General features: G+C 34.2%; 1 long non-coding RNA gene across 2 annotated transcripts in view; it reads left to right on the plus strand.

Annotated features, from left to right (window-relative positions):
- The first annotated feature begins 2,838 nt into the window (after positions 1 to 2,838).
- The window catches only part of LOC143257295 (uncharacterized), a 38,818-nt gene continuing 14,316 nt past the window's right edge, over positions 2,839 to 27,340 (plus strand). For both annotated transcript variants that reach the window (XR_013031770.1, XR_013031771.1), the window contains exons 1-2: positions 2,839 to 3,123; positions 24,676 to 24,860. This is a non-coding gene — a long non-coding RNA (uncharacterized LOC143257295). The remainder of the gene's footprint in view (positions 3,124 to 24,675; positions 24,861 to 27,340) is intronic.

Below are 27,340 nucleotides of genomic sequence, written 5' to 3' on the forward strand. Positions count from 1 at the left end.
TCGATAATCTCTGCATCAATGAGTTACAAACAATGCGTACGACCCCTATCGAGTTTCGTAATTAAATTTGTCATAATGTTTACTTTAAATTAATTGATTGTGACTCTCATGTTACAAGTAAAGCTAAACAATCATTAAGTATTTATTCTTGAAATAAATTGTATAATTTATTTGATAAACATATAATCTTGTGTAATTATATACATATGTGACCTATCCTACCAGGCCTGCCATGGCCAAGCGCGTAAGGCGTGCGACTCGTAATCCGAGGGTCGCGGGTTCGCGCCCGCGTCGCGCTAAACATGCTCGCCCTCCCAGCCGTGGGGGTGTATAATGTGACGGTCAATCCCACTATTCGTTGGTAAAAGAGTAGCCCAAGAGATGGCGGTGGGTGGTGATGACTAGCTGCCTTCCCTCTAGTCTTACACTGCTAAATTAGGGACGGCTAGCACAGATAGCCCTCGAGTAGCTTTGTGCGAAATTCCAAAAACAAACAAACAAACTTATCCTACATTACGTGTCCTGGCATTGTCAGGTGGTAAGGGCACTCGACTCGTAATCTGAGAGTCACGGGTGCGAATCCACGTTAAACTAAACATGTTCACCCTTTCATTCTTAGGACGTTATTATGGTCAATCCCATTATTCGTTTGAAAGAGTACCCCAGGAGTTGCTTTTCCTCTTGTCTTACTCCACTAAATCAGGGACAGCTAGCGTAGATCGTTTTCGTATAGCTTTGTGCAATATTCAAAATAAAGAAACAAACCTACTTAACGTAATTACAACTTCATAAATAGAGTATCATATTATCCAGTGTTTGTTATGTTATTAGAGGCAATATTACACACTTTCATTCACATCATTCTTGGGTTTGTATGCAACTACTTGAGCATCTGCATGATATAAGGTTCTACTCATGTATCATTTGGAAAGTATTTGACATATGATTTATTACTGGGGCCCTTATCTTCACTTCTAGTGTTTTTAACTGAGATGTCCCTTGTCATTATTACTTCATCAACTAACACAACGCTAACATCCTCTGACTCTGAGGTTTCTCTTTATTTATCTGTTCAATTTTTGTTTTTGTTTTTGAATTTCGCACAAAGCTACTCGAGGGCTATCTGTGCTAGCCGTCCCTAATTTAGCAGTGTAAGACTAGAGGGAAGGCAGCTAGTCATCACCACCCACCACCAACTTTTGGGCTACTCTTTTACCATCACATTGACCGTCACATTATAACGCCTCCACGGTTGAAATGGCGAGCATGTTTGGCGCGAAGGGGATGCGAACCCGCGGCCCTCAGATTACGAGTCGCACGCCTTAACACGCTTGGTCATGTCGGGCGTTCCTCGTCAAAAGGTAATTCAATCTTATTTGAGTTATCGGTTTTTTATTTTGTAACAGATTTACCATTGTACATTTTGTGTAGTACCTTCGCTTCTTTCAGTATAATTTTATTTGTTCTTATGACGTTTACTGTCGGCTGTGTAATTCACAAGTCCTGTCTGTTCTCGAAATTAATAGAAGATTCTTGATCGTAAGAATCAACAAAGTATTAAGTGTGTATGTAATGCTACTGATTGACAATACTTTTGCCAAGCGACCTTCGGTGTATAATCTAGTTTCGCATGATTTATATAAAAGCAGCGTACCAAGAGAGAAGAATAATATTGTTATTGGACATCTACAGTGAATGTTCTACAGGCCTAGGAAACTATAATTGGGATTAATGCCTATTAATCGAAAAAACTATAGAATTTAACCACCAACATTTAAAGATTTCGAACATTACATATTGTTTAACTCAGCAACACTTTAGCTTCAGACACAACAAGCTTGAACTCATCAGTTAACCAATCCATCTTCAGGTCTAAAGAAGTAGGGTAAAACAAAATACATAACGAACAAAAGAGAATCCGAAACCCTTGCGTTGAGAATTACAAGTGGCAATTTTTTTCATGGAAGAAACCATAGTAACAAAGAGACTCACGCTACTGACAAGAGAGAGAGAATGCAGTTTTACATCTTTAAGAACACTGTTTCATATGGTGTTTCTAATCCAGTTTGTACCTAATGTTTTTCAAAAGAATAATGCAAGAATATCTTATCTTAATCAATTAAAAATTAATGAGTGGATAAAATTGTCAGTGTAGATGAAGTCATAATCAATATAAACACGTGTAGTTCAGTGTTTTACTTCTTGTGATTGGTATATTTTCAGTCATGTAGATTGAAATATTTGTAAAAAACAAACATTTTTATCACATATTTTATTTTATTTTTTCATTGGAAAGGTGACAGATTTAAGCTTCAAAATGCTTGGTATAAGCGTAATAAGGGGAGGCATTGCCACTCGCGTGGCTAAACCTTGTAATTTGTGCCGCAACTGTTAAATTTCGTATGAAGTGGTTTTCAAAAGTAAACCACGGGTGTATCGTGTGAATAAAATACACGAGTTCTGGAAGTAGTTGGGCTACCAGTTCCTAAGTTTCTGATTATTAGTGTTTCGCTCACTTTTCCATTATAATTTATGAAACTGTACATAAATAAAATTATAGCTTTTGAAAACTAACTTCCCTTTTAATCTGTTTCGTGGTTATTTAAAACAGTTTTTGTCGAAAGATATCAAATTTCAATTTATTTATTTGCTTGTTAGTATTTTTCTGAAATCACAAACATGGCTCTAATTTATTTCAGAAACCTTCATTAGACTCATTTCTTACCAAAAGAGTGTATTTACTGTACATTGCTCGATATCAATACACAATCGATGTTCAAATGTTATTTTCCCAGTGGCTAAGCGGAAAGGCTGGGGGCTAATAACTTTCAAAATCGGATTTTGATACTTGTGGTAGGCAGAACGCAGATAGCCTGCTGTGTTGTTTTGTACTTACCAACCAATCAAACAAAGAAGAGTTATTTTATTTTTCATAATCTATAATTAATGCTTATTTATAATTAAAAAAAATATGTAAATATAACGTTATACAAAATCTAACCACTATGTAGCGCAGAAGTCTTTTGTAGACCATAGTTCATTGAGTAATACCGAAAAAGAAGGATTTTCAACAGGAAATTTACAGCTTTTGTTTGTCGCAGTTTAGATAACTTAGGGTAAATGGTGAGTTTAAATGTTTTATTTTCTGGTTGCCAAACATTCTTGGTCGTTTAGAGTATTCTTTTTTGCAAAGGACAAAATGTAATATGCCGAGTGACCTAGCCAACTCAACAATGTAATTCAGGACCAGGTTATTCATACTCTTAGAAGGAGAAATTATATTTTTGCGATACTTTGTTGGCTCAAGTATGATGCATGCAGAAATAAACATAACCTCGACCATTAAAGCATAAACATTAGCATAAAGGTACGTTTGTAATCAAATGGACAGTTGATCCGAAGTAGAATCATAAGGGGACCAACGAAACAAAAACGAAGTTAGATGTTAGAATAGAACTTTTTAGAATTTAGCTTACCCAATACCATATTCTTCTATGTTGTATGGTCTTACTCTTACTCTCACTACCATAGTGAACCATGTAATACTAACAACAAAGCTGAGTTAGAAGCTACATTATCGACAAAAGTTTTCTTGTTGCATTAGAAACATATTAAATCTTCTGGAATTAGACTGCAGTCTGAAGCACTAGACATAATACATAACGTTTTGGAACAGTATGGGATCTTTTGGTCCATCATGGCTCTTACATCCTCTAATTTAAACTATAAATGTTAATGAATAAATTGTTAGAAGTCTTAAAGCCAACACTTATTCATATACTTATCAAGCTTTCTGTTAAACTTGTTAAAATTTTTGCTCCATAACATCCAAAGAAAACCCACTTCAAAGGCTAACTATCTTGTAAGAAAAATAAAGTTATCTTAGCTGAAGGTGACTTCTGCTCTGCCAGTGTCCATTAAGTAACTTGAAACCAGGACTGGAAAGGCCAACTTCAGTTTACCGATGGTGGTTTTTGTACTTAACTGTTAGTCTTCCTGGTGAGTTATGATTATTACAGTCATGCTACAGAAAGTCCTTTACAACTTTGAATTACTGTAGTTATGATGTTGTAGACTAGATGTAAACATTGGTCTTATGCTATTTATGTTTTTTTTTAAACTTTGTTTTGTTTTACCTTAATTTCCTTTTATGAATTGTACTAAATTTACTTTTACCTTTTTACCGGATGTTTGGGACAGATAACCTAGCTACTTTGTGCCATAAAACATTAAATCAACCAACTAACCAACCTGCCAGTGTTTATACTAGAGTCCTCTAGCCCTACTATTCTCACTGTTAATTATGAACAATTATGATGCATCAACATTATCAATTCCCTTTACAATCTTTAACACCTCAATCATATCACACCCCTCCTCCAATTCTTCTTTTTTCCAAGAGAAAGCAGAACAAGAGATTTCAGCCACTCCTCATATGACAACTCTTCCATCCCAGACACCATTCTAGTAACCCAACTTTGAACCCCTTCAAACAATTCAAAGCCCTTTCAAAGGTAAGGATACCAAGACTAAACACAATACTCTAAACGTGACATAACCAATGAATCACACAATACAATTATAACTGCTTTAGACTCGTATTGAAAATCTCTTTAGATATAACTTAAAATTTATTTGCCCAACCACCAGCAATAGCACAATGCTTGGATAGCTTCTGAGACTGATCAGCTATTACTTCAAGATCCCTATTTTTCATGATACTGTTTCGATTATTCCCATCCAAATTATTTTTCAGATTATGATAACCCAGTAGCATTATTTTGCATTTATTATAATTAAATCCCATCTGCCATTTATTTATCCAATTCACTGAATGATATAAATCTTTCTGTAAATCAGCAGCATTCTCTTCACAGGTAGTAACACTCTATGTCGTAATGTAATCTGCACATTTAAGTAATTTATTGACCATTCTTTCATCTGTGACATGGATGCAAATCAAAAAGAGCAAAGATTCTAAACTTGAACCCTGAGGTACCTCATTTGTGACATTAATCTGGTTTGGTTGAACTGCATTTGTGACAATCCTTTCTTCCAGATCTACTCTTGCTCTCATTAACATAAATAGTAACCTTTTGAAAGAATGTCAAAAGATTTCGTAAGGCAAGGTTTTCCATCATTGAAACCATGATAGTTATCTAATAAAATTCTTAACTTGGTTTAATAACTTTTCAAAGTTTTTTGTTATAAAACTCTTCAAAATATGTTCCACAACTGATGTAAGACTAATGGGTTTAGAAGTATTGGGACAATTTTCATCAGCCCTGTTGAAAAGAGGAGTTACATTAGCTAATTTTTAGTTTTTTATGTTTCTCAATTATTTTATTTCCAATGCTGTTTGTGAGCCAACATTGTTTTTATTTGCTGTTACCCTATTCTTTCTGTTAGAAAAATGTTTCCCTTGAATATTGAAAATTTTTTCTTTAAAGATTTTCCACATTTGCTTTGTGTCTCAGCAAAACACAGCTGCCCAATTCACAACAGATAATTCTTGTTGCTTCCCTTCAAAATTTGGTTTTTAAAATTTAGAATCAGAGTATTGTATTTATGATTTCAATATGCAGGAAAAACATCAAATTTAATACAGCACTTGTACCCATGTATTCCCCAATTTCCTATCAAAATTTTTGAAGTTTCAACAAATCTCAAATAGCAGTTTGTAGTAAGACTTAGGGAAGTGAAATTTTAAAAAAATTATCAATGCATATTTATAAATACAGGGAGCATTGTGTGTATTTACAAATGTATAAATACAGGGAGCAGTGTGTATGCTTACCAATATATAAATACAGGAAGCAGTGTGTGTGTTTACATATACATGAATGCAGAGAGTGGTGTGTGTGTTTACATGCATATATATTAATACAGGGAGTGGTGTGTGTGTGTGTTTACATATATGCATACACAACTTCCTATTGTTACAGATGTTAGTAAGCTTTGTTATAGACATTTAATCGTTATATTGTCAAATAGCATTTGATTTTGTGTTATTGTGTACCGATTTATTATTTAGGAAGCGCTAAATGAAAAAGTTCATTGCCTGAAATATTGTAGCAACAAAAGTACATATATTAAAGTATATACATGTCTGAAGTTAATTTCCTTTTATCTCCTTTAACAACCATCACACATAATTTTCTACAGTTTTAAACCAACTATAATATTAGTACAATAAGGAAACATAAATAATAAGTTAGACATTGTGAGACACATTACGACAGATTGGAGAAATAGAACATTACAAGCACTTTTATAATTTAATAAATATTCTAATGTCAAAATAATTGTATATATTAACTCTGGTGAATCCATGAAAGTGAAATGTTGATGAAAATAAAAATATATTCCTTGTTATTTATCTGAAGTGTAATGGTCAATTTTTATGAACTTCTATCAAAACAATTGTCTTCCTCACCACAGCAATTAACTACCTCATATTGTCAAAATGTCACGTAGTTTTTGCCAAGTGTAAAGCTTTAGAAACTAGAACAGTTAACTCTAATCATCATTAAATGCTACAACAAATTAAATGTAGTGCAAAGTGATATTTGATGAAAATGTTTTAATTTTTCAAAAGGGTTCCTCTTCAATTCCCCACCCTGTCTTTGTCACTCAACACACCATTGGAGGCCATAGCCATCCGTGTTTCCTTGTGTCATGCCATCACTGTTTGTTCTCTCTACTTGTCTTCTGGAGAGACATATGATCAGTCAGACCTTGATGCTCTCCTTGAACAGTTACTGTTTCTCTTTCTAATCCTGGAGGACTTTAATGGACACCATCCACTCTAGGGAAGTGCTGTTACTGATAGGAGGGGTTGCTCTGTAGAGTATATGCTCTCTGATCACAATCTTTCTTTTTTCAATATTAGTTCTTCCACTTATTTTCACACACCTAGTCAGTCCTTTACTGCTATTGATCTCTCGGTTTGCTCCTCTTCATTATTCTCCCATTTTTCATGGATGGTTGATAATAATCCACTAGCAGTGTCATTTTCCTATACTTTTTAGAGAGACTGGCCATGGTCGATGCAACCCTACCCGTGTGCCCCGGTGGAAGCTGGATCAGGCAGACTGATCCACTTTCACTGCTCTCGCAGAACTTGATCCTGCCATTGTCAGTCAGCCATCATTAGACGACTGTGTGGCAGCAGTAACTGACTGTATTATACAAGTAGCTGCTCAGTGTATTCCTAAAACTGTGACATGCTTTCTTCAATATCAAACAATCTCCTGTTGCGAACCGCATGTGGGTTTCGACAACAGCACTCCACCATGGACCACCTAATTCGACTTGAAACATCGATCAGAGAAGCCTTTCTCAAATGACAACATCTTGTATCAATATTCTTTGACATTGAGAAGGCTTATGATACAACATGGAGGTATGGCATTTTGCGAGATCTCCACATATATGGGTTATGTAGCCATTTGGCCATTTTTTTTAAACATTTTTTAATGGAAGGAGATTCCAAGTTGGTGTGGGTTCAACACATTCCCGTTCTTTTGTACAGAAACTGCGGGTCCCTCAGGGCTGTGTTTTGAGTGTCACACTTTTCAGTTTAAAGATTAATGCCATCACTGAACAACTCCCTCTCACTGTTGCAAACGGGCTCTATGTCGACAACTTTCACATCTCGTGTCAGTCATTGAGCATGAGATATATTGAGTGGCAACTACAAACTGCCGTCAATCATGTACTGAAGTGTACCACTACAAACGGCTTTAATTTCACTCTCTCTAAAACCGTTTGCATGCACTTTTGCCACCAACAGGATATTCACCCTGATTCTGAACTCCGTATTGGTGAAGTTTTGCTGCCAGTGGTACCTGAAACCAAGTTTTTGGGGCTTATCTATTACTGTGAGCTGACCTTTATACCACACTTAAATTGAATTCGAGTCAAATGCACAAGAGCACTGAACATCCTCCGTGTCCTCTCTACCACCAGTTGGAGAGCGGATCGATGTTTTATGTTAAAGAATATTGTGTTCTTATTCAATCGAAACTCGACTATGGATCAATGGTCTATGGATCTACCAGACCCTTGGCCTTAAAAATGCTGGATTCCATTCATCATCAAGGACTTTGACTATGCATTGGGGCTTTCCGCACCTCCCCAGTTTAAAGCTTGTACTTAGAATGTCATGAACCTTCTCTGCATCTTTGCTGTTTGCAACTGTTTTACTATATTCTTCAAAACTTTGTTACCACAGCATCCCACCTGGGATGTGTTTTCCTTCCTAAGCAGGCCATACTTTTCCGAACAGACAATTTGCCATTGCTCCTTTTGGCCTTCGCATCCAGGCACAATTGGATGAACTGGGTCTGTCCTTGGATGACATTGCAGAATCCACTGGTCAGCCCATCCCACCATGGCTTATTACAGACCTCAAATTTGATCTTTATTTAAGTTATCTGAGAAAGGCAGATACTCCCCGATTGGAAGTACCGTCTTTTATTTACTGAACATCTTTCGAACAATCTTCCAATTCCAATTTATACAGATGGTTCCAAATGAGGTAACTCTGTGGGCTCTGCCATGGTTTGTTACGGTTCGGTGGATGCGTGCAGAATCCTCTCTACAGCTTCTGTGTTCACTGCTGAACTGTACGCCATATTTCTTGCCCTGGATCATATTGAAGCAAAGCAGTACTCCAACTGCACTATTTATATTGACTCTATTAGTTCTCTTCTGGCCCTGGAATCACTTCACGTTGGCTCACACCCTGTTTTTGTCGATATTCAAAACTGACTGGCCCATTTCTCATCGACTTCTATCCAGTTTTTCTGGATATCAGGCCACGTTGGTATTCGCAGGAATTAGCTTGCAGACACAGCAACTAAATCTATCTGCTCTGGCACTATCACCACTGTGCCTCTTCCGTACATGGACTATGGCCCTGTATTCAAGCCTCGGCTCCGTGCCAGCTGGTAGTCAACTTGGAGTGAGCAACATGACAACAAGCTTTTCCAAATAAACCCCCCGATATTGGACTTTGGCTGTCTAGCTTCCGTAAGGTTCAGAAGGAAGAAGTTGTTCTAACTTGACTATGCATTGGTCACAGTTTATTAACTCATTGTTTTCTTTCATCTAAAACTGTTTCACCAGTGTGTAGTTTGTGTAACACTCAAAACACTGTAATACACCACATTTTACTTTCTTGCCATCTTTACGACTCTCAACGACGGCACTATTTTAAACATGTTCTTTTATGTTTTTAATTGCTGTTTTGTTTTTACCTTCATTTCCTTTTCTGAATTTTACTACAGTTACTTTACTTTTACCTTTTTACCAGACATTTGACTAATTATTATTACAATTTTGCTACATGTCTTTTGAAACTTTTATAACTTTACCTTTTGATAATGGCTGTTATGACACATAACCCAGAACCAGGACTGGAAAGGCAAACCTCAGGTGAATGACAGTGGTTCTTGTACTTTTCTGTTAGTCTTCCTTGTGGGTTATGATCATTACTATCATGCTAGAGAAAGTCCTTTACAACTTCTCTTACTCTGCTTTCTCTTTTAACATTGTAGACTTGGCGTCAACATTGGTTTTATGCTTTTGCTGTTTTTCAATGCTGTTTTGTTTTACCTTCATTTGCTTTTTTGTATATTACTACAATTAATTTATTTTTACCTTTTTACTAGATGTTTGGCACAAATAGCCCAGCTGCTTTATGCCATAAAACACTAAATCAACCAACCAACCTCTTCAATTTTTTTTAATTAAGAACAGTATGTACTTGTTAGTAGTCATTTAGGTTGTTGCTGCACTTTGTTATAACATTTACGAAATAAGCCAGATTATTTTTATTCATCCTCAGTAGATGTGAAACACATTACCACTCAAGATTATATCTACTTTTTATATGTTGCATGGCGGTAATGTTAACTGTAATGTATTTCAGACTAATCAAATCATGCTACTCCAAACATCAGCTCCTTATATTTGTGCAGACAGCTATAATATCACTTTAAACATGATGTGGAATTTGTAATTAATGAAGCAGTCTCTTGTGTTGATTTTCACAGTTACTGGATATTTACATTGATTCAATTCAGTTGTTTGTTCAACATGTTTTTGCAAAGTGTATCCATGTTATTGGTATGTGTATGAGACATGATTTATTCACCATTGCATGAAAATTTCAGATCTGATTACTTAACATCTTTCAATCTGCTTTCTGTTGTCAGATATTCTGATTATAAAAGGTGCAACCAAGGTTGCCCTGAAGGAGAGACATATTTACGTAACTTGAGCAACGTTATCTTCTACTATGCAGTATTTATAGTATCGATAGTTCTTGTGTTATGTCAGTTACTCTTTCAGGAATTATTAGCGATATGTAGTACTTGTATTGAGAATACCTTAGTCAATTAAACAATAGAACATAAAAAAACAAAAACACTTTCATTTGAACCCACTTACATTGATTTTCTGTAGAATTATTTGTTGATGATTGGAATGTCAGTTAATTGTGTAGACGTTTTTAATTTTTATAGTTATTAAATGGATTTATGTTGTACCAACAACAAAGAATAATGCAAGATATGTTATTTATAATAAAAACATGAGAAATTGATCGTTTGTCCAAGTAAGAGATTTAACTTTGTTCCTAAATATAACAGTGCAATGCTGAATGTTATATACAGCAAGCGTAACAAGTAATCTTTGTTGACAAACACAAGTTTGTGTGGTGTACTAATTGTTGTTTTATAAAACTTCATCATAGAGAAAGAAAATGATGTGAGGAAATTATGAAAAAGTTAAGTATTGTTTCAATGTGGGGATCCCTATGAAAAATATACCATGATAAAACAAATTGGTAAAGGGTAAGTTTAAAAGTAACATGTACCTCAAGAGCTTTTTGCAAAAGAATGATAACATCATTTAAAGGTAAATTTGTACTCAGTAGTAACATAGTAGAGATAAAAAGTTCATTTTTGGAACATAGCACTAATTACTTAACAGATATTATTTTACTTTATCTGTATCACTTCATTCATTAGTTACCTGATGTTTGTATGTTGGTATTTTGTTTAATTGTTTTTTAACTTTCATTAGTTGTTTTTTGTTTAATTTCAGTTGAGTGAGTATGTGATATTGAGCAAATTATTTTGTAAATTTTGCATCACAATTTCTTTCTTTTTCAAATACCTTTATATGAAGGGAAACTAAGTTATGGGTCATTGTTCTGCTGAATTTCCAAATAAGTGTTAATTAAATTTCATATACTAGCTACTGAAATAAAAAACAAAATGGTTTGACAGTTTCTGCATATTACTTCCAACTTTGTCAATATTGTGCTTCTTCCTTGTGAAAAAGAGAGAAAAAAAAAGTTATAAATTGCAAATGTGTACATATTTTATTCATTGCAATGACTTACTTCCATACCTTACATGATATCATTTCGCAAGATTAACTATTCTCATTTAATGCTGCTCCCTATATGCAAAACATGTTTTATGCATATCACAAGCCTCGCACCACCCATCCATGGGAAATACTTGATTTTAATGAGTTTCTCATACAAATTACCACATGAAAACCTTCCACCAATAAAAATGAGACACATTTTGTTACATTACACATATGATTAATATTCAGTTCTACTGAACTGTTATTTCTTTTTCAGCAGGGTTTTATTGAGTTTGAAATTTTTATTTAGCATGGTTCCTAATTATAATTTAAATAGTTATACTTCTGAAGTGGTCTTTTGTATTAATCATTTTGGATTAAGCAGCTTGTGTCTTTAAATTCTCTATCCAATCTTTATTGTTTTAATGCATTTTATTTTCTCGCATGTTTGTATTCATCTATCAAACAATGTGTTCTATATATTATTTTCTACAAATTTCAAGGTTAATTTTACAACTTTGAGTATCATATCTCTCACAAAACATTTTTTCGTTGGTGACACGTTGGATCAATTGTGGTTGGGTTTATCTGTGATAATTTGCTAAGATATTGGTTACAATATAGGTCAGGCACGTACTCCTGAACTTTCCTTAATTCCCCGAGAACATGTTAACTCTGTTTAGTTTAACTAAGATTTTGATAGCTTTTCACTTAATTCAGATTGTGCCTTGTTTCATGTGTTCCATCTGTAGAATTAGCTCGGCCTTAAAAACTTGTTTAGACATAATTTTTCAGGTTTGTGATGTGTAATCCATTTACTTGATTTCAAAGAACCTTGTCTTTCTTTTTTGCATGATAGTTCTTATTTAGTCTTCCCATCTTTTCTGGATATTAGATATCTTATGGAGCTTCTTACTTCCCAACTGGTTGAGAGTCCCAGTATCTCTTTTTCTCTCGCGGGCTTCCAATCAGTTTGTTTTGATATATCATCAAAACTTGTTCTTAGCAGCTGTAGTTTATTTGGTCAATTTTGGGGCACACTGTGACTTCCTGCAATGTTTTACCCATACCCAGTTTCCACACATTTGTCTAAACCTCATTTCATTCTGTGGTGTTTATCTACAATACATCATCTATCCCAGGCTATGCACCATAATCTTGAAGGTTTATCATCATCTCTTGACTTACTTACACACATGATTTTTTTGTTGTTAGAATCTTGTGGATTTCAGTATCGCCTTCTCCTTGGTTATTTTGCCACCCACTTATCTCAGAAAATTACGTTGCCCCCCTCTCTTTAGTGGTAGGTATCAATCATGTTCCTGATGCACTCAAATTACGTGAGGAATCCTCTACCATTTCTTCCTTGGTAAATTGTTTGTAACAGATAAAACCTCAAAGCACCTATTTCCTTTTTAGTATTCCTCAGTGCTTACCTGTTCTTTCATCCAGGAGATCTGTATTTCATTTTCTTTCATGTAAATTGGCACAATGCCAACAGTGTTGGTGACTACCTAGTGAATTCTGGTTTTGTGGGATCTTGATTGTGAGAATTTGCTCCTATTTAGTGTTTTTTGCTTCAGATGAGTGGGTTTTCTTAATTCTATCAGAATAACTTTTAATACAATCTCTTTCTCCACTTCCTTTGTCACAGAACCCATTTTCTTCTTTCGGCCACAGGATCCCATCATTGACAGGCCATTGAACGTCTTCTCAGTTTTTATTCTAGGCTGTTTGTTGTCCCTAAGAAAACTGAAGACTGGCAACCTGTTATGTATTTATTTCACCTCACTCAATTTCTCATTCTCCCTTGTCTCATCATGGAACTGTTTCTCACCCTCAAGTGGATTTTTATTCAAGGTATGTGGATGATCAAGATGGATGTCATGAATGCTTTCTTACATATTCCAATAGCTCTGAAGATATCACCACATCTTTGGTTTTGTCCAACAATGGATAAGTTATCAGTTTTAAAAACTCCTGTTGAAGCTTAGTTTGAGCCCCATGTTTATTATTTTATTTGAATATTTTGAGATTTTTCTCATTATTGCCAAACTCGTTGGATGTGTTTTCATTATGATATGGATGACTTGTTACTGTTATCTCATTGTGAACAGGAGTCTACCCATCGTACATTTCAGCTGCTCCAGGAAATAACTCAGGTGGGCTGGTTAATCATATTGGAACTCCTGACATGCTATCGCTTTTGGGGCTGTGTTTTTTTGTGGTTGCCACAATCCCCTTTATTCAGGATCATATGTGAGCTCATCAATGGGCTTTTACAATTAGTGGGCTCTTGCATAGAATCTTTTTCAGGGTCTTCAGTGATTGGACAGGATCCACACCTCAACAGGTGTTCCACTGAGAATAACTCATCTACCTTCTTTCTATTAGTCATCTTTATTATATGTCTGATCCATAAAGACTGTGTCCTGTATGTCATCTTCAATGTTTCATTGCTCATACAACTGCCATCTGTAGTGCTTGTTCCTCTCTCTTTTTCCATTGGCAACTATTCTGTTTGTGATATTTCTCTTTTCAGCCTTCACCAATTGGGACAGGGCTTTTGATTCAGTTGGTTTATTCATCTCTTTTTGTTGTCAACGTGTACTTTCTGTTTTATATTTATTCTCATCATATTTGATATTTCACCTTTTCTGTTGTATTTCATCTTTGTCATTCCATGGAAGAACTTTTCGACTGCATATATTGACTATTTCTAACACATTTGTCTCTCGCTGTTTGCATAGTATCACCATTTGATCCTCTTTGAGCTATTTTCTTTGATGTGTAGTCACTTCAAAATTCCATGTGACTTTGTTTTGGTAAGTTATTTTTTTATTATTCTTTAGTTTTTTAGGAGCCTTATTTACCTTTTGATGGTAATTACTCATTGTTATAAATGTTATTGCATCTTCTGAACTTGAAGTGTAGACAGTATGCTTCTCACCCTATCCCTGCATGAATGTCAGTTCCCAGTAACATGAATTTTGGATATAATTGGCTTACTGAGTGTGATCTTGTGCCTTAGTCACTCTACTAGAAGCAGTTCCATTGTTTTTTCACACACCACTTGGACACTATTTTCCATCCACATGTACCACAGTTTTCTTCAATGGACAAAATTTACTTGTGGTACAGTCTCTGATATCAGTTCTTTGTATCCTATTCTCTTGTTTCCAGACGTTTTCTTTCTATGCTTTCAAAGGATGCTTCTCTTATTCCATTGCTCTAGTCCTTTTGAGTATGGAATGGGGATTTTAGGTATTTATATGAGCACAGGTATAATATAATTTTCCAATACTAAAATTGGATTTTCAATAGGTACTTACATCCTTTCACACATCCCTCTTTTCTTTCTTGTTTAAAGTAGAATATTCTAATTTCTGGCAAAACTAATAGTGTTAGTCTGGTACAAATAAATAGAGGAAATAACATGGGTAACCCTGAATATGTGGCAGTCTCACTGGTTGAGGGTTGTCCTGATAAATTGCATGAGACACACATTAGAATAAGTCATTTCTAGTGGAGGGAGGCAAAAGGCTTGTGGCATGCATGTAAAAATGTTTTGCATATAGAGGGCAGTAATGCATGTGAATAGCTATTTATATAAGAGAAGGTAAGTAGTGCATGGAAATGTATTTTCAGTAGAGAAAGAAATGACATTCATAACATTATTACAGGGGAAATGTATGTGCTGCTTAATCAGTTTATAGAATGATATTCCTGATGTATTGAAAATGTGATTTAAATCATAAAATATAAAATATTCAACAAAAGGAACTCCTTGCCATTTTTGACCTACCAAGGAATTTAAAAATGCAGAGTAACAAGTGGACAGTTTGATTCATCTCACACAAATACAGTTGTTTCACTTTTACATCAACAAAAGTTTGTGTTAAAAATAACTTTTAAGTCCCAGCAGAAATAGTTACATAATTCATAAAGTTAAAATTTGAAACTGAATAACTGCACATTTTGATTAAAAGAGAGCATTTAGTAACTTCTGTTGAGTAGAATAACAGTGTATAAAGACATTATTACTTTGTGAAATTGTAAAGCATATTTGATCATACACAAATTTACAAGATTTATAGAGCAGAATAATCAATAGTGTCATTGATATTCTCATACTTAAAAGCATACATTTACTTCAGTGGATTAATTCACTCATGAATGATTTGCTGAAAAGATTCTAAAATCGTCACGTTACTAGTACATCTCAATTATAACACCAGAATCACTTCCAAAAAGTTATTAATGTTATTTTAAAAAGTGGTGCTTACATGTGTCAATTTCACTTATTGTTTATTTTATATTGAAACTTTATGGTAGTCTTCATGTATTGATAGATTGAGAGACATTTAGTTATGTATGATATTGTGTTTCCTGTATAATAAGATATGCATACAATTTTATTATCGTACAAATATTTTAAACATGTGATTTTCCATTGTTCATTTGTTTTTTAAAGCATAGTAATTTTATCACTAGAATCTGGTAATGTCTTTACATTCGAATACATTACAGATTCTGATGATATTTCTCTAATTGTTTTAGTGGTTCAGCAGGTGTATATAAAGCAATAGATAGAGAAACTGGGTTGGAAGTTGCTGTTACAAAGGTTTATCTAACCTAGCAATCTGATAAAGAAGGTTTAATTACTGAACTATTAATGTTGTGTGACGTGAAACATCTGAACCTTGTGAACTGTGTGGATAGTTACCTTGTAAGAAATGAACTCTGGGCAAGTGTTCTTAGTGTTACATATTAGTTAATTCTCCTGTAATTTTAATTTTACATTCTGTACAGTGTATGTTAAGGTAATGCCTATTAAACTTAGTAGATCAATTTTGAGTAACACTATCGGTTTAAGAATAATTTTACATATAACTCTCACAGGTTTGCTTTTATAAAATTTTGGTTATAAATAATACATGCTAATTTTTATGTGAGAGACTGTGGGTTACAGCCACAATTGCTTTTGACACACTGATTTTCATTTCATTCTATATACAGTATTACCCTATCTTTTCAAGCCATAAACAAAACACATTCAAATTGAACTAAATACGGTGCATGTTTTAAAAAAAGGATTTTAGGATACAAGCTACAATGTGGGATTAAAAAATGTATCCTTGGTTTTGGAGGTGACTGGTGAAGTAGGAACCACAATGCAGTGGGGATACACTGTTTTCAACCTTAACTTCCAATTTGCTAGTCTTGCATAAGATTAGAAATCAGGAGAGTGAGATGTGGGTGTTCGAGCCCACAAGTCCTACAAGATCTTAAATTTATTTGAAGAAAGTGTCTACTCTCAACTGTTTCATTTTTTTTAATGGGTTTTCTCATGCAGTTGAAAGAGAACACCATTTGCGATTCTATTACAGATTTTAGATCAATTTCATCAGTTTATGTTTAAACATTCTTGGGAAATTTCATAAAACTTTTCAGGTTCACAGAATCATCTGCACCAATCTTCTCAATCAAAGTTTAAATTTTATTAGAATCACCATAACAAATAACTTCTTTACAATCTCTGCCATTATCAAGAATAAATCCACAGTTTCAAAAGCACTTTATTACACATTCATCTTTTATGTATTTGATTGAATGACATGAAAATGCAATTGCTTCTAACACGTTAATTTTCATGGTCATCTCAGATGCTCCCTTACAGACGTCCATGTTTGCAATAATATGCTGAAGGATCAATATTCTGTATTTCAATTTTATAATCTGTATAATTCCATAATCTAGTGGCTGTAGAACTGATGTTGTACAAGGAGATAGAAAGATTAAGCAAACATTTAAAAGTTAAACTTTTGGGTGACAAATTGCATTATCTAGGAAATGTAGAATATTCCTATTTTCTTGTTCCATTCTCTTGTTTAATTTGTTTAAAATTTCTGAAATATAGCACTTGTCATCCACGCTTTATTATTTGCTTTCCATTTCACAGGAAGTTGATTCTTCCTTAAATTTTTGAAACAGTGCAGTTTTTCACTTTTACCTGTTACCCATGGGTTGTCTAGTTTTTATCAGCAAATGCAACCAAAAGTGAAGTCAATCATTTATTTAAATAGTGACCTCTGGAATAATGATGGCATTAAAAAATGAACAGAATGTATTTAACCAATATTTACTGTAACAAAATGTCTGAGAATATATTAATATTTAAGCAAATTATTAGTTTAACAATAATTTATTTATAGTTAAAGAAAATATTAATCAAAAATATATTTCTGCCTTACTCAGGTTCTAATCCAACTTGTCGATAGATGAGGCAGGTGAAAGATAGTTTTACATCCATGTTATGCAAATTCCATCATTTAGAGGGCCTTTTATTACAGAAATCTAAAGATAATGCTGCAAAATTTTGATATTTCCTGCTTGGACAGGTTTCAACCTCTTTCAATTTCTGGCTTAAACAGGTTTTACTGTATTAATTTCAAAACATTATTTTTCTCATGTCAAAATGACATTGTAATAACAAAGTTAAAATAACTTCAGAATTCATGCTATAATGAATAATAAATATAATTGGTTTAAAAATGAATCTCCAAAAGTATGTTTCTCAGTGAGAAGAATGAAACTGTTTACAACCAGTAAAGAAATATTCAGTTTGATGTCGCTTGGTGTAAGATGAAGATGAGGTTCTACATCGAAAATAAGATTCCTTTTTAAGTTTTGACATTAACCAGCACAGATATCCCAACTCACGTTTATACACAGTATAGTAGGAAATGATAAAAGACACCTAATTACCTTCTCTGATAAGGTTGGATACTGTGCATTAATGTGCAAGTAAAATAATGTGACTTTTGTTCAACACAAAATTTCACTTCAAGACACATTCTGAAGTGATTTGCAGAAGCTGTTGTTTGTTTGAAGGTGTCAAGTTATTTGGTAATGTGTGCAAAGTGATGAAAAGTAGTTCCTTATCCACTCACAACTACCATCACATTTGGAAAAATACTTATGAAGATCTTTCATGAAGTCCTTGAAGTGTGTCTTCATTATGTTCAACATTTATTCAGCAAGTGCTTCAGATGAGTTCATAGCCACGTGAATAAAAAATGGAAAAGATTCCAGTTCACTACAACCAAATGTGTACCCCATAGCTCCAGTTTTGCAATCATTGCATTAACTTTGTCTTGCATGTAGAATACTGATATAAGCTTGCCTTGGAATGATGTAGTTAGGTTGTTGAAATGAGCATATATCTATTGTTTAGCTGACCTTGCTTCCCATCATCACTTCTTTGGCAACAGGTTTGATTGGCATCTCTCCTATTACTTCAATAGCTCTGGCATTTACAGTTACATATAATACTATAAAAAAGGTTTCCACACATTTCACACAATCATCCCCTGCCACACTGTGCTTTACTTTCTGGGAGACTGGAATGTCCTTTTCCTTTTCTTTGAAAAATTCAACAGTTTACACATGTTTGTTTCAAAATGATGCTTCAGGTCCCCATACATACGGCACATAATGGAATAGACTTTCTCTTATTGCTTGTCCATCAAAATTCAATTTAGAAATAATTTTCATCATATTTACATGATATTTTTGGTTTCTTTGCAGCTGGTACTTTTACAACACTAACAAAGAGTTTTGGTGATTCATTAAATTGGTTCTCATAGCTCTCACCACTTTATCACATTTCCTTCACAATCTTTACCATTACACTTCAGATATCGTGTTTTTAACCAGTAATCTATGATGGCTCAGACACACCATCATTAAACAAAAATCTTAATCCATGTACCACCTAAAATTATCTTGTGTGATACCACACAACGGAGAAGCGGGTGTGGAATCAGCAGGGTTATACCGACTTAAATCATTTAACTGCAGCACTTCAGAAACATGAAAAGTCTCTTGCACATGTCCAGTCTTCCTTGTCGCTTAAAATGTTTGGCAAGCAAGCACAGAGACATTAGTTGACACTCAGCTGAAGGCTGAGATAGTCATAATGAGCAAGTGAAAAGAATAGGGAAATATTGAAAAGATTAATTGATGCAGTGTGCTATCTTGCCAAACAAGAGCTTCCTTTTGAGGTCATGATGGAATACTTCAGATGATAAGGAAACTATAAGGAGTTTCTCAATACTCTTAGAGATTATGTGCTTGGACAGCCATTTGAATACTGCTACAGTTTTTCAAGGAATATCGCCAACTGTTCAAAATGACTGAATTCAGGCTTTGTCTAATGTTTTAAAAAAGCATATCAAAAAGGAAATTGACAGCGCAAGATTTGTTGCAATCATTCTCGATGAGACTTCAGATGTGATGTCCAAGTCACAATTATCAACAGTGTTGCAGTTTGTTTGTAATGGAAAAGTTTTGAAAGGTTCATTGGTTTCTCTGATGTCAGCTCGGATAGAACTGCTGATGGTCATTTTAGTCATGTTGTTGATATCGCCAAGGAATTTGAGACAGAAAATAAATTGGTCAGGCAGACGTGAGATGGCGTGAGTGTAATGAGTGGTCACATGAATGGATTGCACAAAAAAATGTTGGATAAGTAGCCCTTGGCAATTTTTACTCATTGCTATGCACATGTTTTGAACCTTGGTCTTGCAGCAAGGTCTTTTCAGCTTCAAGGAATGCAGAATTTTTTTCCAAACCTTAAGTGGATTATCGGCATTTTTTTCCAAGTCTTCTAAAAGATTACAGGCTCTGCATGAATATGTAGGCAGAAAATTGCCTTCTGTTGCACCCACGAGATGGAACTTTACCTCTCATTTGACAAATACTGTACAACAAAATAGAGTCCATTTAACTGAATTCTTTACAAACGTTATTGAAAATCCTGAAAATTGGGATACTGATGCTACTCTCAAATTGCGCGTTTCTGATTTTTTTGGAAGAATTTCAAACAAAGCTGCTTCTTGAGATATTTTCCAACATGTTTTCTTACACTGATACTCTCTACAACATTCTGCAGAGCAAGTTCTATGACGTAATGTATTGTTGCGGTAAAGTCCAAGAGGTCTCAAGGCAAATACAATATGACAGAAATAACAAATTTGATGATTTTTGGAAGGCAGCTTCGTCTAATGAAACCAGAAGCATGGAACCTGCATGCAAAAGATCGAAAGGATGCATGTCTGAGAAAGATTATTATCTTCAGCTATACCACAAAATTGCTGATAACACTGTATCGTCAATACTCAAATGGAGTCAAGATTTTCTTCCCTTTTGAAGTTTGACTTTCTTAATCTTTTGGCACAAAACTACGAACAATATAAAATTGTATTCCCAGATAACTTGCTTGAGGCATTACAGCGCCGGTATGGGTTAATGTTTGATTACGTCCGCCTCAAAAATGAGCTCGCCATTCTATACTCCAGCCCTGAGTTCTCAAAGCTGCAAATTTTTGAATTGGTTGAATTCATTGGCCAAAATGATCTTGCAAATCCCTTCAAAGAGGTTTTTGAAAATGGCAGAGCTGGTATTAACTATACCAAGCAACACGGCTTCAGCTGAACGTTCTTTCTCTTCTTTGAAAGGAATCCACATTTGCTATCGCACCACACAGGGCCAGGAAAGGATGTCAATCCTAAGTTTGTTGTCAATCGAAAAAAATCTCTTGGCAGAATTGAGATAAGAGAGAATCTTCTACGATGATGTCATTGATCAATTTGTTTCACAGACAAGAAGAATTGAGCTGATTTATAAATGAATTAAAGTTTTCTTTCCTTTTATGCTTTGCATTACCTTAATGCATTGTGAGGTTTATAATGGCACTGGGTTTCTTTGCTACACTTTTCCAAATGTCTATAGAATTAAGTTAATTTTAAATGAGCTAGAAAAAATTTACGTTTTTTGCTCATATTTGTATGGAAGCATATTTTCATGTTCAATGTGAAACTTTTGCTTACTATAATGTACCTTAGGTAGCAGCCCACCCAACTACAAAACTCACGGTACACCACTGCTATATCTTCAGATTTTAGAAACCTAAAATTGTGCACCGATATACCAAGTGACTTCTGAAGGTGTGCACCTTGAATATTATTTATCCATGCACATATGCATCTGTCCAAGGTGGCAAAGTAGCAGGAACCAACAGAGAAAGAAGTGGTTCCTTGTATTAAAAAGAGAAATCACAGACAGACATGTATGTGTGCATGTACATTTTTTTAAGGAGGCAAAGTAGAAAAGAAACAACACAGAAAAGAGACTTTTTCCCTGTATAACAACTTTTAATATATAGAATAGTCAATGCAATGTGTTAATAGCATGTTCCAACAAAAGCTTTTATGTCATGTTGCTTCAGTAGAAATGTTCATGGGTATTATTTTTATGATAAAATGGGTTCAAGATACAATAACATAATTGTTTAGTAAAGGTGGAATATTCTTTTTTTGGGGGCCTGGCATGTCCACATGGTTATGGTGATCAATTTGTAATATTAAGGTTGTAGGTTTGAATCTTTTTTACATCAAACATACTTGTCCTTTTAGCCATAGAAGTATTTTCATGTGACTGTCAATCCCACTATTTATTGCTCAAAGAGTAGCCCAAGTGGTGGTGGTGGGTGGTGATCACTAGCTACCTTCCTTTTAGTCTCAAACTGCTAAATTAGGGATGGCTAGTGCAGATAGCTCTTTCATAGCTTTGTATAAAATTCAAGAACCAAACCCTTTTTGGGAACCATGCCATCTTATTATGAGGTGAGGCCTATACCATCCCACCAGCATTGAGAGTCATGTGTTACTCATTCGTTTCTTTTGAGAGGGCCCATGTGCCATGATGCATGGCTAGTCCATCTCTGTTATATTGAGAAAGTCAACCTAATAATCTGAGCATAGCTGGTAGTTTCATTTATATAACAACATCTAATGTATATAAAATGCAGAATGATTTGCCGACAATCATTTCCAACAATGGCTTTTATGTCATGTTGATTAGCAACAGAAGTATAATTTAATATTGCTCTTTTTCTATGTACTGATAATATAAAATGAAACATACAAATAACAAAACTTGAAACCATTTGTTGATTTGTTTAAAGTTTTTTTTATCAAAAATGTTAGTGATATAACAAAGTACTGAAACAATTTAAGTTTAGTGTTGCACAGGGGCAGTCACTCAAGGTTGTTGGTCTTGACCTGCATAGCCCATGCTTTTCTCGAGCCAGATTTATGATGGATGCACCAGCAGATGGTAAAACAACTAATATATCAACCAACAATGAGATCAAAGCTTGTAATTTCTGTTGTTTATGAATATAAACAAACATTAACATTCCCTTATTCCATCTCATGTTTGAATTGTTTTCTCTAAATATATATAAATATATCCATGTGTAAAGAAATAAAAGCAACAAGCACACTGAATTGAAATTCAGGTTCCTCAAGGAGTAGAATTTCTGCATATTAACAGTGTAATCCATAGGGATATTAAAAGTTTAAATATGTTAGTTTGAATGGATTAGAGCATAAAACAAGGCAAGTTTTGAAACGTAATGACTTTGCAAACTTTTCAAATTTGGTTATCAAAAAAACAAGTTAACTACAGATGATTTCTTTTTCCAGATTACTTTAATTTGTCCATTGAAAATCAGGACCGTCTAAAACAAATAATAACACAAGTCTCTCTTTTATATATTTTTAATATTCAGCCACCGTGAAGAAATTAAGATGAAAATGGAAAAGGAAATACTTCTGTAGTTAACATGTTTTTGAATAATTTATAACTTTTACAATATTTCAGCAGTTTACACCATTTAGGTTGTAATGATTAGTATATATAGAAGCTTTTGTCTCTCTCTATACAGTCGTAACTGATCAGTTCTGTTATTCAGTGAAATTGTATTTGGCTTTAACTAGTTGGAGACAAAAGATAATTTGAAATACTGTTTCTCAGGCACCTGGATAAAACAACCATGTTAAAAAAAACATCTGCACTTACTCAACAATTTTTAAAGCTGTTGGATTTGGATATTTTTCCAGCATTCAGTGTTTACACCATGATTTTTGTTATTATAATCATTAATTTCATTCTTAAGTGAACATAAACATATATTATGAAGGTGTTGAAACCTTACATGATAGCTGTAATTTACTTGATTATATAAAAATCACATTTACTCAGAAATATAAAATATTTACAAATGCATCAGTGTGTTTCCAATTTTTATATGCAGTACAAAATGTCTACCTTTGATAAGTCAATGTATATTTATTTTTTAAAGATAATATATATCCATTCTTTATTTATCTTAAATACTTGCTGTTATATTTGATATTTCATGCTGTGGCTCTTTATTTCTTTCGTTTTTACTTTAATATCAAATTTTTAAATATTATTGAAATATAAATTGCAACAAAAATATTTTAACTAGTTGTGTAAAGCATTGAATATCTTCTCATCTTAATTTGATTTTTCTTGGTAAACTTACACTATATATTGAAACAAAATCACCTACCTGACGTAGCTATGTATTATTATGTTAATGAATATGACAATAATGTGACATAAAAACCAAGTTTTACATGTGCTTATTACCAATAATACAATCATGTATCAAGTAATGTGCTAGCCCTCTTTAATGAATAAAATTGTCATAGATTACTTGAAGGTGTGTAAGTTAGCGATGACCTGAAGATAACCTAAGAAAGTTGAAACATTGTTTTCTACTTTATTAGTGAAAATGTTTGCACATATAGCAGCCGTCTGGCGATACAAATTGTGTGTTTAGTTGGATTTTACATTCTTTTAACACCAGTAACATCAAAACAACAGTTTTTTACAAATTCTTTGTTCTGAAACCAAGCAACAAACTTGTACAAATTAGCAGACTGTAACAAATTTTCGTATGTTGACAAATTTTATTTGTGCATTTGGATTATTATTTTTATTTTACATTCAAACTTTGTAATTGAAGCAGAACACACCAAAATTAGAGTTAACTATTTGAATTTGTATTTTCATTAATTTATCTGTAACAAATGGTAATAAAATTTTATATTGTTATTAATTATAAGTCTGAATATATCAAAAAAGATAGTTTTGCTACATAGTTGATTTTACAGGAGGAGAATTGACAAAAAGGATGTTATACAACTGGATAAAGTTAAAGTAGATTTAACAGTCTTAAACTTTTGCTACCAAAGTTGATACTAGCAAACTAACTACAAAACTGTGACAGTTATTAATATGCCTTAAGTTAATTTTGTAAGGCTAACTTGAAATTCTCTCCAAGTCATTTCTGTCTTCATGTTTTCTCACACGAAAACATTGTTATACTTGATTCTTTCCATCATGTAGCTGACCTTGGATTATGTGCTGTAATGACACCAGAGTGAAGTAAACAAACAACAATGGCTGGCACTTCTTGCTGAATTGGCTTCAGAAATTGTAACAATGAAGTAATATGGGACTGATCATTTGAAATTATGACTGTTGAGATGATTGAAGGTGGATCTCCTTATTTTAATTCTGATCCTCTCATGGTAAGTGTTGCCAAGCAATATTTACAGCCAAGGAGAAAGAGAAGATTGAATTTTCAGCTTTCTCCTAATTTGAATGTCTTCCCTTTTTTCATTTTTGTATGGTACTAGAAAATTTTGATTTAATAAATCTGAGAGAGCCTTTCACTGGACAAAATTAAAGTATTTCAAAATCAATTTCAAGATCCTTCAAGAATTTGTGTGAATTAATGCTTTGCTTTAGTTAAAAAACAAAGGTTTCCATAATAATGTTTGTCATAGAAATGATCACAGCACCCAAATTCCTAAAAGTTTTATTTTTATATATTCCAAACACAATTGTTTTCTTTGGTCAAAGATGTCTTTCAGCAACTACAGGGAACAGCTTTGATGATAAAGATGAAAACAAGACTTTACACATCACTCACTCGTATAGATATGTATATAGTATTGAAGTCCCAATCCTTTATGAGGTATTTAATCTCATAGCCAAGAAAGGGAAGCTGGACATTACAAAAAAAAATTATACTTCTCCCATCTATCTCTTAACACTTTTCCATGAAATCATAACATACGTTTAAGAGTTCAGAAGCTGTGAATCATTTGTGCAGTGTTATTTGACTGAGATATTTTGTTTTCCTTTGAACTTATTTTCCTAATGACACACACCAAAAAGCAATATTATTAAATGTAAGAATTCATTGTTGTGCTTGACTGTACTGATCTTACAGTTTGAGCACTTCATGATTTACTATTTGTTTATTTTTCTGATATTCATCATTCCCATACAATATTTTATTTTACTGGTGAAAAAAATGATATAATTCTTATATCCCTCACCATCTTTTGTGTAAATATTTGTACATTGAAAATTTTTATTCAGGATCCATCCATTTCTGTTCACTTTAGCTGATCTCTTTCTGGAACTCGTTTTCAGATACTTTAAATTTCAAAGCATTTATCATTCACAAAAGCCACCTGGGTTTTACTATATTTTGTGTATGTGCATATATAAATATATATATATATTCTGTAAATGTTTCAGTAGAAAATGCCCCTTGGTGTGAATTTTTGTACATGGTGAGGGGACCTCCCAGGGAATGTTCTGTTCTCTCTGTTTACCTCCTCTGGGATCTAAACATCCAACTGCATGTCTGCCATGCATGGTGACCCATGAAGGGGAGAAGAGGATCCTGATGGTTAAGGGGTCCAACTCCAAAATACCACTTTGGCCTTGAATTCCTGAAGACAGGCAGTATTGGGATGGCCCCCCAATATCAGTCGTGTAGTCCATTTGGGCCAGGGTCAACTGAGTGCCAGAGTAGGATGTCCTCAACAGGTGTAGTGGACATTATGTCTGATATTGGTGTTTGGTTATAGTGCTTACGAAACCCTGTCATTGCTGCAGTGACCTTGTATGGCACTGTAGTGCAACCCCTCATCGGGCTTTATGGTGGGTGGGGTCAATGGGCACCAAAATATTTTTTTTTTCATCATGAATATCCCTCAAATAAAAAAATAAACAAGCTCCTCTTTTCTTTTCATTTGTTTTTTTTTGGGAGGTTGACATCAATCCTCGAGGTAGTAATCATTTTCCTATCATATCAAGAGAGATTGTCCATGATCAGTACCTCCTGACCCGTGTGCCTCAGTGGAAGTTGGACCAAACCAACTGGCCCTCTTTCACTACTCTCTCGGAACTTGCTCCTGCATTCTTGTGTAAATCATCGATAGATGATTTTGTAGCAGCAGTATCTAACTGTGTTGTCCAAGCATCTGCACAGTGTATCCCCAACCTTGGTGGAATTCTGCTTGTTCTATAACACAAAAAGCTCAGAAATGTGCGTGGAATAAATTTTGTAGATATCCCATGCTTACAAACTGCATTGCTTTTTAACAAGCCCTTGCACAGGCTTGACGAGTTAAACATCAAAGCCAGAAGGAATCTTGGATTAAATTTACCTTCTGAATTTCTTCAACCACCAGTACATTTCTGCTACCAATGAAGTATTCATCCAGATTCAGAACTTTGTATTGATGATGCTGTACTTCCTATTGTCCCTGAGGCAAAGTTCTTAGATCTTATATTTGAGTGTAAATTAAACTTTATTTCCTATATCAAGCAACTTCGTGTGAAATGTATAAGAGCATAGAATATCCGCTGTGTCCTTTTTTCCACCTCTTGGGGAGCAGATCGATATTCCATGCTTAAAATTTATCATGCCCTTATCTAATCCAAACTTGACTCTGGGTCTATGGTTTATGGTTTTGCCAGAACCTCAACACTGAAAATGCTAGATTCTATCCACCATCAGGGGGCTTCAGCTTTGCTCTGGGGTCTTTCGTACTTCTCCAGCACAAAGTTTGGATGAAGAGTCCCATGAATCCCCTCTGTATATTCACCGTTTGCAACCGTCTCTAATGTGTGCTTCCAAACTTCACTCTTTACCACATCATTGTACTTGGGGTTGTGTTTTCCATCCTCAGTGGGCCACACTTTTCGA

The sequence above is a fragment of the Tachypleus tridentatus genome, chromosome 1 (assembly GCF_004210375.1).
Source record: "Tachypleus tridentatus isolate NWPU-2018 chromosome 1, ASM421037v1, whole genome shotgun sequence".
Classification (NCBI taxonomy): Eukaryota; Metazoa; Arthropoda; class Merostomata; order Xiphosura; family Limulidae; genus Tachypleus; species Tachypleus tridentatus.